This window comes from Pteropus medius, unplaced genomic scaffold (assembly GCF_902729225.1).
Source record: "Pteropus medius unplaced genomic scaffold, Ma_sr-lr_union100, whole genome shotgun sequence".
Lineage (NCBI taxonomy): Eukaryota > Metazoa > Chordata > Mammalia > Chiroptera > Pteropodidae > Pteropus > Pteropus medius.
In genome coordinates, this window is record NW_024351073.1 from 1,897,739 (window position 1) to 1,913,595 (window position 15,857).

The 15,857-nt window shown below is 35.3% G+C and overlaps 1 pseudogene; it reads left to right on the forward strand.

Annotated features, from left to right (window-relative positions):
- The first annotated feature begins 12,308 nt into the window (after positions 1–12,308).
- Positions 12,309–15,650, forward strand: LOC120586099 (keratin, type I cytoskeletal 18-like; annotated as a pseudogene).
- Positions 15,651–15,857: the final 207 nt, after the last annotated feature.

Sequence of the window (15,857 nt, forward strand, 5' to 3'; positions counted from 1 at the left end):
TGAAAAATCATCAGAATATTTTGTCTAATCATCAAAACTCACTGAGAGAAATGGCCTCTCTTAACTTTATAACTGTAATACTCAAATGCATGATCCTGCTGCATGTTTTCTTGAAGACAGGAAGGGTTTATAGTCCTATTTTATTTTCCAAGTCAATGGTGCTCATTCTGAATGGAAATGCTATTTACCTTTTGTGCCCAGTGAACGTCAAGTTTAAAACATGCCTCAGACACACGCTCCTAAATTCTTAACTATAACCCAGAAAAAGAAAGATCTCAACAGGTGAACTTTTTTTTTTTTTAGCATATAATCTGAATGTTCTGCCCAGCATTTTTAAAGTCCTGGCATGTCATGAAACAGAAAACTCTTTCAATACCCTTTTCAATTTAGATTTTCATTGTTTTTTTCCCCCTTAAATTCAGGAAAAATTATCTTGGCAACTGAAAGCATTGTACTCCCTCTCCCTTTGGATTGAAAAGAACACAAATCATTTGTTTTCCATGGAAAAAACCAAGACAAGTTTTTCCCTGGTCAGTGAATCTAAAGATTTCTTTTTAGCTATTTGGCTTTGTTCTCCTAAATCAAACATGCTGTTTGTCACTAAAATTAACCATTACTTGTCGTTTATCGACTAAACCAATAAACCTGACAGAAATCTAAGTAGGCTAAAAGCAAATCAAATAAATCTATTAGAACCGTACCATCCTTTTTTTGCTGAGAAAAAGAAAAAACAAACTGTGAAGTCCCTTTTAATCTGAGTTGTTGTTGTTGTTTTTTCCTTCTGGAAAAAATCACTTTGTTTTCACATGAACACTCTCTTTTTTTAGCCTATCTCCTCTACATCAGAGATACCCTTGTTTCATTCAATTACACTCACGTATTTATCTTTTGGTTTTATTTTAATGCTGTACCCAGGCAGAGTTTAACCCCACTGTTTTTTCCTCTACTACATTTCCCACGTGTATTTAAATGTTTTTTTTAAAACAGTAATCAGGGTTAGGATTTTATTTTTGTGTATGGTTAGACATATAAAATACTATTACAGTTTATTTATATCTTTCTATTTCTCTATATTCAATACAATTTGTCTAACCAACTCACTGATCTAACCATCTAATTTCAGAACTCATCTGATAATAAAGCTTTTCCTTAATACAAATAAGTCTTCCCATATATACTTGAAAGTAGATGAAAACCTCGTGTATTTGTTCCTCTGTCTACCTAGGTAGTTACAAATCTTTTCTAGGGTTCTAAGAGGTTGGAGCCAAAGAAACTAGGCCAGAAATTAGGAACGCAGAGACTAAGGACCTCTTTCTTGGCCCCAAACCTGTCTTTGTATCACATCCTAATAGTTCAGCTGTTAGAGTGAAGCGGTGAACTGAGTTCGTTAACATTCTACTGCCATGAAGGATTTACTTCTGTTGGTGGAATCAGACTGTGAGCATCTCGATTTCCTCTTTGGTGCTCTGGCGATAACAGAATAGCCACTTCAGCAAGTACTTGAAACTAAAAGCACTTTAAGAGCTTTCAATGAAAGGTGTGACGAAAAAATAAAGTATTACGTGCTCAGTCAGGCAGGAATTGTGAATTGTCATTTGATATATTTCCCACCTGTCCTGTTTTGCTCAAGGCTAAAATTCAAATTAGAAGACAGAACGTCCTCATTAAATGATACTCCCCGAGTTACTGAGTTAAGCTTAGCTATTATGAAAAATAAAGAAAAATAATTGAAAGGACCATCTCATTTATTCAAAATTTGATTGTCAGTATAAAAACCTCTTGCAAGCCATTTACTAACTCCCTTTGTTACTCAGATATAAATATGTTTATATATAATATGTATTATATATAAAGCTTGAAAAAGATATTCATGAGAAATGAATACTGAAATGGATTGTGTGAACACATGATTAAAATATACCTATAGAGAATATATATATATTTAGTAGGCAGAGTACAAATGACAGTTTTAGGAAGGCTGCATTTGCGTTGTGGTTAACCATTTTTCTAAAGAATTAGAAAAATAATGTAATGAGATATTGAGCTTTTTATCTGCTTATGGATTACTTATTATGTAAAAATGTTAGCTTCATTTTAACTTGTGAATAATTTAGATGAATTTATGTTTAAGAATATTGACTAGAAAGAAAGGTCTCGTGCTATACAAATTGAGGGTACTTTTTATCATGCAAAGAGACTTGATTGCAACAAAAATGAGAAGATCCTCATTTTGAAAAGTCTCAACCTCTACTGACCCGCATCACCATCTCAATGCTGACTACTGTCACCTTGGCCTGTCCAGCCTGCCCACCACTCCCTATTCTGTACCATATATTCAACTCACCCTGGACATCTTCACTTGATGTATCATATGCACCTTTACCTGTTAGGCATAGGCTAGGAACTTAACAGATTTTCCTGAATTTTTGAAAAGGTTTGATACTGGAAAAGAAAAATGTCACCAAGGTGCAAAATAGGAAACTTCAATATCGAAACAGTATGTTGGGTGATGTCAACTATCCCAATAGCCACGAATAAAATATATTGTTTTAGGTGAATTGTATTTGATGTAAAAGGAGTACAGGTTAAATTTTGTTATAATGTAGGATACGGTTTCCAAAAGTAAGATCGTGTAGAATTGATAAATGGACTTAAGTGGCTTTTGCTCAAAACCAAAATAGGCAAACCTTTCTCAACTTCCTCCTTCACAGCATTTCCCCTTATTGTTCTACAACGTGGCACCACCAGTGATCTGGTCCCCAGAACCAGAAAACTAGGGTCACGCTCCCCCTTCATCGGTTTACACATTTTCTTCTGATTTCCCCCGAAGACAGTGCCTTCCTTCCACTCTTCCCAATCCTCCTTTACTTTAGGTCCTCAATGTTCTTAACTCTGAACAGAACTCTAGGTTCCTAGTCTTGATCACCTTTGCTCTTGTAGTTTTTGTACTTTAAAATGTATAAATAACATAGGGATCGTTTTTAAAAAAACATGGATTTCTAGGCTCCATTTAACGGGTAGCCTGTAATTCAGCACATTTTGGGCACAATTTATTTGTTTTTTAAGAAGCTTCCCCAGATAATTTAGACCCATAAATTGAGAAACACTACAAAATTCTTTGCTAAAAAGTGACTAGAACTCTTTTTTTCTAGAACACCTATTTCATTCTTGTGGGTTAAAGTAATTCATTGTATTTAGAATAAAAATCTGCCTCTTCAGAACAGTGCTCACGGCTCTGTGAAACTTCGCCCATATATCACCTGTTTTCCATGATAGACTATAATACTTATTTTATTTCACATATTCTTAGTCTGGCCAACACCTTCAAGGCTCAGCCCAGATCTACACCTACTCAGATGTCTTTCCTGATTTTTCTAGCCTTTCTTTTAATAGCATCCAAAGCATAGTTCTACTGATCATAAAATAGTTGGTCTGTTTATGTCTTTGCCTTCCATTCTAGCCTATGAGCTCCTGGAAAATAGAGACTATTTACGGAATATTTAAATCAGTAGCATCTAGCATATGGCTTGGCACATGCTAAGTGCTCAATAAATCTGGAGAAATTGAAAAAAAATTAAAAATTTGTTAGTGGGGTCCTCTTGCCTTATATCCTGATACGCTTAGACTTTACAACAAAGGAATACTGGCCATGGTCTAGGTAGGCTAGATCATGCTGAACTATCTAATTCCCAAATCTCAGAAGATCATCACAATGAAAGTTTAACTTTTGCTCATACTACACGGACAGTCAGGTTGATTTAAGGCTTTGCCACATGCAACTGCTTAAAAACCCAAACAGACAGAGGCTTTGACAGCTCAATATGAGTCATCAAGGTTACTTAGCACTTCTGTTGAATGTTTTAGTACAGCATGACCCATGCTACTTTATTCAGCATCTATAAACCAGAACATGTCACATATACCGACTAACCCTTCTGGAGCAGGAAGTACAGGGAAGCACATGAAGATCTGGTGAAGAGTAAATGTCTCTGCCAAAGGTTCCTGTGTAAGAAATTTAAAATCACTCTCAAATTGAGCCCACAAACCCACAAATCTATTTGGAGTCATCATTCTTGAGATTGACTGTCTACATTGTTTCCATACATGGCATAGAAAATGGAAAACCTGGCAATTAAGGAATCAGAACAGTTTTAACTTGAGACTCTTCTAAATTATTTTGTCTATAACAGATTGTCAAAAAAGTTTTAAAAAAGTGTAATTATTAATTTCTCTGGTTATTTATTTAAAATTTATTGGGTTAACAATATCAGCCAGCTACTTTTAAATCAGTCCTATATCTTTTATTTTTTAATTCAAGTTAATTTCATCAGTCCTATTTCTTTGGTTTAGTTTGTATACTTTTATGCAATGAAGTATGGAGTACATACCAAGCACATTCATTCATCGATAGGAAAATCTTGGCATTCTTTCAAGTGTAGGTGGCCTTGTTAATTCCTAGGTGTAGTATGCTGGGAAAGGCCAATGCAAAAAGAGGCAATTCCTACAAATTTGGGATATATTTTCTCAAAATAAACTGCTTGGCTATCTGTCATCTTTATTCTAACTCATATTCGGTAGTTAATTTTATAGACATTTGTAGAGCTAGAGCTCTTTAGTTTCCCAAACTACTAATTTTAAATAAAATAAATTTAAAACCTTGCCTTTTAAAATGTAACAGTTCCTGGGAGCTTAGGTAGGTGCAGTGATTGTGCTTAAGTTTCACTCACATCTTACGGATTAAACTATTAGGTAACGGCACAATGTACCACATTTCAAAGAACGTTGCAAACTAGAACTAGCAGTTATCAAAGGCATTGATAAGTGTTCTTTTAGTTACTTAGCTTTCCAGTGGCTGTAATTCAAAGAAATTTTTTCAGTTGGTAGCGGCAGTGATTTAAAAATAAAAAAGGGAGTTGAGACAGCATAAACTTTAATTTATTAAGTCAATATACTGTCATTCTTGTAATAAGTGAACTATTTTGAGCAGAAAAACAGACCAGTACTGTGGAGGTTAATGATACTGATTAGAGTGTGTGCCTTGTCCTCCCTGAATGAAGTGGTTATTCATAGTCCTCTCTAAATTACAAGGGAAACAACTGAAGAACAATCCAGTAAGAGGGCTTGCTTGTATACTACATGCAATCTAAAATTATCAAAGAAATATAGTTTGAAATGATACTCTCCTAAAGAAGACTCTCTTATTTTAAAAAATGTGATCGTATTATCCATTTTAATGATTATATCTGGGCTATTTTACTCATCTTTTCCTTTTTTCTTTTGAAAAAATGTATGAAAAATGTAAGATTCAGAGTTAATGTAAAAATAAGTCAGAGACTTTCTTATGACATCTTGGTAAGTCAGTTTCAGAGGCAGAAAAATGTAAGTCCTTGTTCTTAATTTATAGCTACATTTAGTTCAGTGTTTTCTAATTCCATTCCAGTGTTTTCTGAAATGTATGTTTTTCTCAAAGAGAAAGCTCTGTAATCAAGTAACTGTGACTTACATTTCATATTCTATTTAGAGAAACATAATGTACATTTTTATATTCGAGAAATGTTAAATGTCTCCTTTGGTAAAGAATCACATTAAATTTTGCTTAATCCAACAAACACAGTTTTTCTTTTTCAGTTTAGTTTATCTATTAACATTTCCCAGAGCACAGTTTTCAAATGACGCTCTACTGTGTGCAGTGAAGTGTGTTTATGTAAGAGGTGAAATGGGAATTACTAGCAGACACATTTTCCATTGGCTTATGGTCCTCATACATGAGAGATGTGGAGTAATGGACCAGCTGTTGTAGTGAACAATTAGATGTGGAAATAGAATCAATATGTTCTTGGTTTCCATTACCTTTCCATCACTTAATACGACTCAGTTTGTTTAAAAATAATTTTACTGCTGTATTTTCTGAACTGTCACGTGGAAGTGGTCCAGCCCATGCTTAATGCTCAAGTAGCAGGGCAGGAATATTGCACTGGGGAGGTGATATCTTGTTTAACTTGGCATTGCAAAGTAACTGACTATCTGAATTTGCACATGTATGGCATTTATCACTAAGGACCCAGGTGGTTGTCCTCAGTATGAATGACAACTTAAGCTCATATAAAATTGCCTGCCTATTTCTCATTTGTTCAAAAAGAACTAATCATAATGTTCTTTTGCAAAAAAATCATAATGTTCTTTTGTTTTGTTTTTTATTTATAGGAAGTATCATTTGATTCTGCTATTATGTCCAGGGTAGTAGTTTCAAGAAAAGTACATTAGGACTCAAATATTCATTAATGTAATAGGAGACATGTGTCTTTGATGTATTCTTACTTTTGACTGTGATTTTTTGTGTGGCTTTTAAGTAATAAAGTTAAGTTATTCTTAATGGAGATGGCCACATCCTGGTTATGAATATCAGTAAGATGATTTAATCATTAAGACAAGCCAACTTTAATATATGAAGTCCAAGGGGATTATTAAAATGTCCTAAATGGAACTAAAAGTTACAGCTTTCTCTAATTTATCAGAAAAACAAACAAAGAAACAAGTGAACCCTCAAAAAGACCAAGACAAGAGTCATTTTTTACACAAATTATTTTATACTAAACTTTCTGCTCTGAGGGTTTCTATAACGGACTGAAGGTTTGCATTCTCCAAAATTCATATTTTAAAACTTAACACTCAGTGTGATGGTATTAGGAGGTGGGGCTTTTGGGAGATGATTAGGTCATAAGGGCAGAGTCCTCATGAATGGGATTAGTGACCTTATAAAATGACCCCAGAGAGCTCTCTTACCCCTTCTGCCTTGTGAGGACACAACTAGAAGACAAGCCATCTGTGAACCAGAAAATGGTCTCTCATCAGACAGGGTATCTGCTGGAATTCCCAGCCTCCAGAACTGTGAGAAATAAATTTATGTTGTTTTTAAGTCTCCCAGTTTATGCTATTCTGTTACAGCACCCTAAACAGGGTAAGAGATTCTGAGTACTATTCAAGTATAAATAAGAAAAAGGATCAGGGTGCTTTTTATATTTGTAATAGTGATATTATAACAAATACCAGCTTTTTCTTCACATGCAGGGCATGTAAATAATTATGATTATTTTCATAATTGAGGGAAACCAATATGACTGTTATTTTATACCCTGTAAACATGCTTGTGTATTATAGATACCTGTCAAAGGTGAAGTTAGAATTGTGCATTTGTAATTTAAGACCACTAGAAAAAGATTTGTTTTTTGTTTGTTTCCAAGAGAAAAAAAAAAATGCAAAAAAATTTCACCTGACTGGTCATCATAGGAAAGTTTTATCAGTTGCCTGGGTAATCTATTTTAGGATTATCATATCAATCAAAGTTTCCTGGTTAAGAAAAAGAACAAACAGTGAAAACTTGCTATTTTGGCACAGAAAAGAAGAAGGAAATTTATTTATATGATTTTATTCTCTTCTAAGAATTGGTTTACGGTTTGGTAATAGAGTATGGGAGTTTTATTGCTCCCTTTTCTCAATTTCCAGACATTTGAGACAAATTTCCATGAAATGCCTCTTGCAGAGCTTTTTACATTAATGAATGTGTTGTTAACAACTGTGGTACAGAAAAGCCAGGTTGAACTGTTGAGCATGCTTCATGACAGAGTATTTACTGGTAACTAGACATGATGTGGAGCTACATCATAAATTATTGGGAACCTGGATAAGAACTAGACAGAAATAAATTAAAGTTCCTTGATTTGGAATTTTACTTGTATGAATAATTTCCTGTATTTTCTTTATTTTGTTTGATTGCTTATTAATATATTAATAATTTATTCATATACTCATCCAACAAATATTTATTTAGGAACTGTTTGTGCGCTAGGCCTTGAAGATCCAAAGAAGAGAAGACCCTTGACCTCGAGTAGCTTCCAGTCTAGTAGGATGCAAAGAATGTACAGTTACTGTACCATGCGAAAAGAGCTATGACAGTGGAAATCAAAAGGTACCCGCTCAGGTTACGCTCAGAAATTAACACATAATTCAGACTAAGGAGATCAATGAAGGATTTTCAGAGGAAGTGAGGATGACCTCAAGCAAGCTCAAAGGGATAGTAAAGGAAGAATGTAAGGTGGGAAAGAGCAAATTAAGAGAGGGGGTGAATAGTTAGGAGGCTGCCGCGGTAATCTAGGAGAAAAATGAGTAGGGACTGAATTGGAGAAGGGAATGGAAAAGTGAGTTTCCATTTAAATGTTCTTGACAACCGGGGCACGGAGTGGGGACATCGATGAGCGGGCCAGAGAGGAGCAAGGTCACTGAGATTGCCATGCACAACGGGACTCCAAAATTCTTTCTCGATGGCTCTCAAAAATGGCTTCAAGAATATTGAGCTCAGTCATGGTTTCAAGTTCCTTATAGAGTCTTAATTAGAATGAATTAAATTAATGACTTCTGTAAACTGATCCAATTTTGTATCTGTTTTTAAAAAAGTCCCAGAAAGATGGGTCATGTACAGAGTACAGTGATAATTAAGCTAAGTAGATGGTGAAATTAAGTTGTTTTTAAAATTGTATTTAGCTGATTATAAAAAGTCTGGCAGAAGAATGTCTTTATTGCTTTGAAAATCAGAATTTCTCTTGCAAAAAGTATGGTTGATCAAATGATTTGCATAATGTAGAAATCCTTATCAAAGTTTTTCTATCTGGGCTTACCTAGAATCCAGGTATAAAAAATACCATCACATGTGGCCATCCACTAAGGAGATTTAGTTTTCGCTGAGATTATAAAGAGTCTAAGTTTGAATTAGCAACAACTGATAGAATATCTAAGATCAGTACATCCCATTAGGGAATTTTGTGGTCTATTCTGGGCAGATTTTAATCCATGACTTGGTAAAATTTTTTCTCTTAAACCATTTATCAAAGCAGCAGGGTGAAGGAGAGATCATTGAATTTATTTTTAAACAACAGAGAAAGCCTTCCATATCCTTTATCATATTCGGGTTTGTTTTTCCCTTCAAAATGAACGTTAGTGTCGTATTCTTATAGAAAATTACAGAACGCTATAGTCAGAATTTAACAGAAGTGTGTGAGTTACGTGGAAATCTAACTGAAGGAGTTTAAGACAAAGTTATAAGATATATATGACGATAAGGTGAACTCGACAAAGATAATTTAACTAAAGAGAAAATTTAAATATCCTTTTAAACATGCAATTATATTCTGGTGTCTTTCTGTTAGGCAACTAATTAAAAGCCAATTTCCATCCAATTGTACATGAGACAGGTGGTTTGCCTTTAATAAGTTGCTCGAATTGTAAAACAAGCTCATGGAGATGATGGAGACAGATTGTTATAAGTTTCACAGCAAGGTTCTACCCACTAAACTATTATTAATATTACTTTGAAAAGTGATATATGAGTTCGGTGTCATTCATTATTCTGCATTGCTAGTTATCTTACTACATATACTCTCGTCTGCTAAATAATTTTTCCAATCAAAAAGACTTTATCTTTCAGTATATCTCTATTGATTTAATTCCATATATTTTGTCCTTAATACCTGTTTATTGATTAACCAAGAAGGGAAATATTTAAACCTGTAGCCTTGAGGATTATAAATCGCATTCCTTTATTTTCCATATTGAGGAAACTGACATCCAGAAAGATGTCAGATCCAAAATCGTACTGCTAATGAGAGGGCTTTCTGCCACTAGACTATAAGATTCCCGAAATCCAGACCTTTAATTTTCCCACCACTCCTGTTCCTCTCCTTTATCTGATACAGAAGCCTGTTTCCTGCAGCTCTGATGAAACAATAGCAGATATATGTTGCTTCGAAACTAAGGTCTTTGCTTCGTTTGGCCTCTACATTGTTTCTAATGACCTCAGAATGCTCAGGGCCGGATTGACTTCACCGCCACTTTTTTCTTATTAAAGTGTGTTAATGCACCTATATTCCATGAAGAGGGGTGTAAATGTCTATGTGACTCTGTTCTCTAAAGAAGTCCCACATGTTTCCCTGGTCTCTATTTTTCTCAAAACAGCCTGTAGCATAGTGGTCCATCATCAATACATTGTAATGTGGTGCCCCCTCATTAAAAGGCTAAAAAGGAGGTCAAAAGTGAGAAAATCCAAAGGGGTCTATATACAAGGTAATGTGCAAACATCTCATCTTGGCATTCAAGGCTCTTCATAACCTGTTCCTACTAGGAACAGTTTCACCTTATATCAGACATAAGAGACTCTGCTCCTATTAGAATAATATTTCAATGTTTTTTTTTTTAAGTCTTCATACTCACATTCCGGTAGTCTGTCCCCCACCCTTGCTTTATTCAACATGTCTATTACCATAAATGTCCTTTCTCCTTTTATTTCCTACTCTAAAGCCAACAATTTATACATGGTCTCACCTTGTCCGTATATTTCCTTGACTCACTTGTCCCTATTTATCTCTTCTATCTTTGAAATTCTTAAACATTTTTTTCTCAGTACCGCACTCTGAGTCTTAGAACATCTTGTACCTGATACTTAACTCTGTTAACACAATGTTTACATGTATATCTTATTCTGCAACTAGTTTCTAAGGTCTTAGAACAGGCTGGTGTGTATGTGTCATTTGGCTTCTCTTTAGATAGGCCTGTAGTGTTAGAAATATTCACATGTTTCTACCCCTTTGGGGCATATGGTAAGAATGTATTTCCTCCATCTCTTTAAAGTTAGGCAGGGCTTTATGACTTGCTTTGGACAGTAAAATATGAGAGAAGTGCTGTACGCCATTTCTAGGCGTATGCTTTACGAGCCGGTTTGCAGTTCACCTCATGTCCATCCCCTGTCATGACACTAAGGGAAGGAGATATGAAGATGGAATCTCCATCAGCGTGAATTCTTGACTGACTCCAATGGCAGAGTTTACTGTTGAACTCTAATGGATGTGTACTTTTGGTGAAGTATAAATAGTTCCTTTGATAAGCCACTAAGATTTGGGCATTCTTTGTTTTTGCAGCATAACCTATGATATCCTATCTGATAAAGCATCTTAGATAAGTGTCATAGCTATAGTGGCTATCTAGTAAATATATGCGGAGTAAAGAGTTAAAAGAGTTAACTTGACACTGTAACTTATAATTCATTTTGGAAAAGATCATGTGATAACTAGTAAGCATAATTAGGAATACCAGTAAAAAAAAGTCAAAACAAAAAGATGATTTTGTGTTGACATACAAAATAAAACTTAACAATCCCTCTCAAGTCTGGTTGACCTTAGAACTACTAAGAGAGTCTGGAGCAGTCTGAAGTTGCAAATGATCTCTCAGTTCCTGGAATAGTCATTTCTAAGGCCAGTTAGAAAATGGGGAGGAGGTAAGAAAGAAGCTGGAAAGATGAATGTTTTATAGAGCTGGCAAATAGAGTGACTGAACAAATTGAACAGTGATTTAAAAAGAAAATATTCATCTGAGATATGCTTACACATTATACTTATATGTATTGTATCCATTTAATACATATACATATTACATACAGAAACATAAAGTTAGGCAGGGCTTAAAGAGGAAGGCTTGCATGTTTTATGATAATAACTACTTTCAGATAGATGACAAAAAAGAAGTAATACCTTGGTTATTTAATAACTCATAAAATCTGTAAGTAGCACCATCATGACAAGTTTTGTCTTACTTACAGTCATCTTCATTTTGCATGTCATTTTCAAATAAACTGTGTGTTTTTGTAAGAGTAAATCATGGTGAAATCTTTAAGTATAACATAAAACACTGCAATATTCTTTTAGTTTTCTGTATTTTCATTATATAATTCATACAGTATTATTCCACTGACATTCTTTGCCAACTTACTCTTCTCTAAGCAGTATTCAAAAGTAGTGCTTCATGAAGCACTTCTTCAATGTGCTTACTAATTACAAAGGAGTCTTGTTAAAATGAAGATTCATATCCAGTGGAGTAGAGACTGAGATTCTGCATTTCAATCAAACTCCAAAGTGATGTCAATGATGCTGGTAAGGACCACACTTTGAGGCGCATGGTTCTAAATAAAGTTTCTCATGTCACCATTGGTCTCTCTCAAGATGTAACTTCCCATCTGAGAGATTAGAACTCACTGGGGCCAGTAGCCCCTACCTGAGTACCCTCCTCTAGAGATCCTCAGAGGTGCACCCAGCGGCATCTCATACAGTTTTCACGAGAAGCCACAAGCAGCATTCACAGATTTGCCCCAGCTGAGCTTGTCCTGTGGTGTTAGAAAATCCAGTACATAGACAGTTAGCTAAGAGCTCTTTTCTACTCGTGAACATGTGACCCATTGAACTGTTGGAGACTATATGATCCTGATCCCCATGGAGCAGAATGCGCCGCTGAACTTGCAGCCCATCAGAGAAGGGGAAGCAAAGAAGCCAGTTGCGGATCCCAAGGGGGTAGAGCACCAAGTGACACCACTGAACGTCAGTCTGTCTTCACATATGGCAAATATGCTCATTTACAGCAGCCTGGGTAGCTGGGGATGACTGCTCTGATGATGCACATACATTCCGCAAATTAGAGTTTGTTATTCTGAAACACTGGATATAAAAGAGTTTTAATATTTGCATTACAAAACATATTAATTAAGATAAGAAAGATCTGCTAATTACTAGAAATATATTCTGTTGCAAATTTTAATCCTATTTTTGTGATAAAGTTTCTAATTGATACTATCAAGAATTTGAAGATATCATTAAAATATCATCAGACGTTTTGCTTTTATTTCAAGCATAAAACCCAATATAAAACAGTATGTTCATGAAAACCAGGTTGCATTTTATATTAAAAATTTATAAACATTTTATTTGAAAATTTTACAAAAGCTTAATATGTAATGTAGTTTCTGGTATTTGTATCATATTTGTCTTATAATTATATAACAATTTTTAAAATTAAAGCCCATATAAGTGTACCTTATCCCCTTTAATTTACCCAAATATGCCAAACAAGTTTTATCGTATCATATAGATGTCCTATGATGTCAAATTGTTGGAAAACCATGTAGTTGGGACTATGAATGAGACAAGGTCCCTGTTCTCATGAATCTCTCATTCTTGTGGGAGAAAAAGAAAATGATAGTAAATAAATGTGTAACCAGGAAAAATATCAGAGGGTTGTGCCTCCCACAAAGATATGTAAAATATGTTGTTTTATTGATAGTAATGGGGAGGGTTCTTTCAGTTTGTGATCCTGAAGGTCTCTTTTGGCATCTTGGCATCTGAAGACCAAGGAGAAGCCACTTACACTCTAATCAAGAAGATAAGTATGATGGCAGAGGGAACAGCCAGTGCAAAGACCCTAAGGCTGGAAGTACTTGGTTTGTCACAGGAAAGAAAAAAAAAAAAGCCAGTGTGGTTGCAACATTGTAGGCAAGAGGGAAGCAGAAGAGATGAGTTTGGAAGGATCAGCAGGGATCAGACTACCTGGGTGCTCAGTAAGGAGTTCATTCTGAGCACGATAGGACACTACTGAGGGCTTTCATTGAGAGTGTGGCAGTGTAGAGCTGGTGTTAAATGCGTGACCTCTGAAGCAAACCTGTCTGGGTGCAGATCCCAACTCTACCATTTCCTGCCTGTGTTATATGGGCAGATCACTTCACTTTTGTGTGTCTCAATTTCCTCATTTTAAAATGTAGATAACAATAGCATTAATCTCATAGGGTTATTATGAGAATTAAATGAGCTAATATTTGTAGAGTACTTAGAACAGAGCTTGGCATGCAGGGGATCTCTATAAATATGTGTTTAAGCAGAAAAACATAAAGTTCAATTTTTATTTTTAAAAGATTATTCTAGTTCCATAGTGAACAATGGATTGTAGGAATCCACTAGAAGACCAGAGACAGAATTTGCAATTGCTTGCTACCACAACTACTGTTAATTATTTCGCTTGATGTTACCTGTAATTTCAGCAAAAAAAAAAAAAAAATAGGACTTGATAAAAATCTTGTTAATCAATTTTTTAAAAATATCAGAATATAGGCAGTTTATTGATGACATATTTTTCAGTGCAGCTTTTTTAAAATGATCTTTTCTAAAACATTAAAAATTCACTTCAGACAAATGTATCGAGTTTTGTGTTAGATGCTTTGCTTTAGTAAGTAACAACAGGAAGTTTTCATCCTCAAGGAACATATGGTTTGGTTTAAGAGATAAGAGACAAACAACAATAATTGCAAAATCACCGCAACCACACAAAAAAATGTGATTAATTAGAAAATGAGAAGTGTAACTATCGAGTTGTTATGGTTACAGTGAAAGATGTGTGACACAGTGGATCAGAGTCTGTTGTGAACATTTAACTTTCACTGCGCATGCGGAGGAAAATTAAGGAGGTGGGTGATAAGCAATGCTTACTAATCAGTACGAAGTTAGATAGCACTGGGGAATAGTGTTCTGAAAAAAATAGCTTCCACCAGAAAGTAGGACATTTCAATTTATTTCCTTTATTTTTCAAAAAGCCTTTTTGCTTCTAAGTAAACATATATATTAAAATATACCCACAAAATATTACTTCTTATCGATATAATACTTCATGTAATGCATGTGTCATAATTATCTTTGTCCCTGAAGCTTCTTTGCATAACACCGTTTGACCCAGGAATTAAAAAAAATGTTGGGACAGTTTTTAACAATATATTATATATACTTTACTATATTTTGTGAGATTATATGTGTATATATATATGTAGTTGCTATATATTATCTAGCAACAACTTCTTAAAGTTCAATTAAGAAAAGTTAATATTTCTCTAGCAAATTATACCTAAGGCAATAATTTCTTTATAGAATTCATTTGGGTGGAGCTCTTTTTTTCACATTCTGACAACATACAAATTTTATTTATTTCACCTAAAAGAAAATATTTCAGAAATAACGTAATATAATTTTCAAAAATTACTTAAAATTTTAACAGTTCCTGGGGTTCTCGTTGCTTCTTTAGCAATAAATATAAACAACTTGAATTGGTAATCCAGCAATCCAAACGCTGGAGATAGAGATTGAGGCTCTCAGGGAGGAACTGTTCTTCATGAAGAAGAACCATGAGGAGGAAGTAAATGGTCTACAAAACCAGATTGCCAACTCGGGGTGTGACCATGGAGTTGGATGCCCTGAAATCTCAGAACTGCAGCAAGATCATGGTGGACATCTGGGCTCAGTATGAGGACCTGGCTTGGAAGAACCGAGAGGAGCTAGACAAGTACTGATCTCAGCAGATTAAGGAGAGCGCCACAGCAGTCACCTCACACATAGCTGAGATCGGAGCTTCTCAGATGACATTCACGGAGCTGAGATACAGTCCAGTCCTTGGAGATCTACCTGGACTCCATGAAAAATCTGTAGGTCAGCTTGGAGAACTGAAGGAGGTGGAGGCGCTCTCTGCCAAGCAGATAGAACAGCTCTATCTGCACCTGGAGTCAGAGCTGGCCCAGACCCAGGCAGAGGGGCAGCGCCAGACCCAGGAGTATGAGTCCCTGCTGAACGACGAGGTCAAGTGGAGGCTGAAATCTCCACCTGCTGGAGGAGGGGGAGGAATTCGACCATGGTGACACCCTGGACTGCAACTGCATGCAATCCATCTAGAAGACCGCCACCCGCAGGACAGTGGATGGCAAAGGGGTGACTGAGGTCAATGACGCCAGAGTTCCAAGGCGTTAAGGCAGCAGGAGTGGAACACCCCTTGGAGGGAGTCGGAGGCCAATAAAAAATTCAGAGGTCATTAAGCATCAAAACAAAAAATCTGTTGTTCCATACGGAAACTAATATGTATTTTTCCCTTATGGACTTCAGAAGTAATTCCTTTTAAAAATATTTATTTCATTTAAGTTGGACAACTCTTAAAATTAAGCTTTGAAATATTCTTTA